General features: G+C 40.2%; 1 non-coding gene across 1 annotated transcript; it reads left to right on the top strand.

The window, feature by feature from the left end:
* The first annotated feature begins 834 nt into the window (after positions 1 to 834).
* Positions 835 to 941, top strand: LOC141722926 (small nucleolar RNA R71). Its single transcript, XR_012575922.1, has one exon. It is a non-coding gene; the product is annotated as a small nucleolar RNA R71 (small nucleolar RNA).
* The last annotated feature ends 1,385 nt before the right edge of the window (positions 942 to 2,326 follow it).

The raw sequence follows: 2,326 nt of genomic DNA on the forward strand, positions 1-2,326 counted from the left end.
TTCTTTATCCTGCTGCACTACTTCTTTCTCAGCTTCAGCTTCTTCAGTCAACTCTTGAGTTTTTTCAGAATTCGCAACCTTTCCAGACCTTAAAGTAATTGCCTTTACCTGCTCTTTAGTTTCCCTCTTTCCTGGCACTTCAATGTCACTAGGTAATGTACCAAGATGACGATTTAGAAAGGCATTGGCAATTTGCCGAATTTGATTTTCCAAGGTCTTGATAGCTTGACTTTTGCACATAAGCTTCAACTCCTCTAATTCAGATTTTCGTTGGCTTGTCGCATCTGGAGTTGCTGTCTAGGTGTATACCGTGGTTGCTGAAAACCCAGGGGGTTGTACTATTTAGCTGGGTACTGCTGATAAGGCTGTTGAACCGCATTCTAAGCATTGCTCCAACTGAAATTAGGATGATTGTGGTTGTTGGGATGATAGGTGGCTGGCACTGGATGCTGCGAACGCTGAATGTTGCTCACGAACTGAGCTGATTCACTAGAAATTACGCACTGATCAGTCTCATGGGCACCAGCACAAAGCTCACAGACGCTGGTGATTTGATTAACTCTATAATTAGCCAAAGAGTCCACCTTTATTGTCAAAGCCTTAAGTTGGGCAGCGATAGCAGTTGCTGCATCCAACTCCAGAATTCCTGCTACTTTTTCTTGAGTCAGTCTCTGGGAAGGATTCTGGTACTCATTTGCAGCCATCAGTTCAATAAGTTCATAAGCTTCATCATAGCTTTTAGCCCACAAGGCTCCTCCTGATGCTGCATCGAGCATGGGTCTAAAAGTAGCACCCAATCCATTGTAGAAGCAATTAATAATCATCCAATCAGGCATGCCATGGTGTGGGTACTTCCTTAGCATCTCCTTATATCGATCCCAAGCCTCACACAGAGATTCTCCAGTTTGCTGAGCAAACTGAGTAAGAGCATTCCTGATTGCAGCAGTCTTCGCCATAGGAAAGAATTTAGTGAGAAACTTTTAAGCTAGATCTTCCCATTTGGTGATAGACCCTGGTGGTAGAGAATGTAACCAGCTCTTATCCTTGTCCCTTAGAGAGAATGGGAAGAGTTGATCTCGATAAAATCCCTGATGTGCATGTTGGGGTCTTCAGTAGGAGAACCCCCAAACTGAACTGAGTTCTGTATCATCTGAATCGTGCTTGCCTAGATCTCAAAAGTGTTAGCCCTGATTGCTGGTCTAACGATGCTTGACTCAATGTCATTAATCCTAGGCTGAGAATAGTCCATCAAAGCCTTCGGATTTTCTGCTTGATCTCCCATTGCTACTACAACTGGTTCTTCGACTTTCTCTTCTTCTTCTACCTTCTGTTCTTCCCCAACAACTTCCCTACGAATTACCACAAGTTCTTCCTCGGCTTTATCCAGTATTCTCTTACGAGTACGCGAACGCGTATGCATACACCCTCGCTAGAGTACCTGAAATAAGACAAGGAAGGAGATAAGTAACAATGTCCGGTCAATGAACTTTAATGACCACTGATGGAAAGCACATAAACTATTAATTAACACTGCAGTCCCCGGCAGCGGCGCCAAAAACTTGTTAGTCGCTAAACACGCGCTAATATTACACGCAAGTATATGAGTTCACAAGTAGTATAAAATATTTTCTAGTTCGTTCCTACATAGACTGTATTGGTTAACTAATTAATTTACGCACCTAAGCAACGATGTATGGTTATTATTTAATGCAAAGACGATAACTAACTGGGGTTGTTTATAACTAAGAATTAAACTAATAATTACAACTACGAGAATAAGATTGATTGAATGAATAAATATGACAAACATGGGATTCTAACTTCATTAAGTACTTCATTCAATAGTCTTATTGTTCTTAACCTTAGCATGCAATGGTGATGACACTAATCAGACAGCACGAAAGTGATAAACGCCAACTTTCGTTGCACAAGTACCATACTACCAGACATCCACAAAAGAGATAGAAGCTGAGTAGACACCAATTATATTGAGACCCTATATGTCTATAGAATTTGACAACATAACGATTTAAGCACAAGTCATCTATCTTGATTACACAGGGCAAGTAAGATGGTTAAAATTACCTATGAATCATGCATACAATACATGAACCTATGCTAGCATGGAAAGTTCTAAATCCTTAAATTCACTTTTGCTTCATTAAGAATTAACACACTATCTTATAAGTTCGCGACGCTCATAAGAAGAATACGCACAACCAAACTAGTATATCATACAATCACCACATACTAAAGCATCAAATAATTTAACTAAAGAAATCCATAAATAAATCCGCTAGAACCCCACAATAACGATTAGCCCATA

This window comes from Apium graveolens, chromosome 4, assembly GCF_009905375.1.
Source record: "Apium graveolens cultivar Ventura chromosome 4, ASM990537v1, whole genome shotgun sequence".
Lineage (NCBI taxonomy): Eukaryota > Viridiplantae > Streptophyta > Magnoliopsida > Apiales > Apiaceae > Apium > Apium graveolens.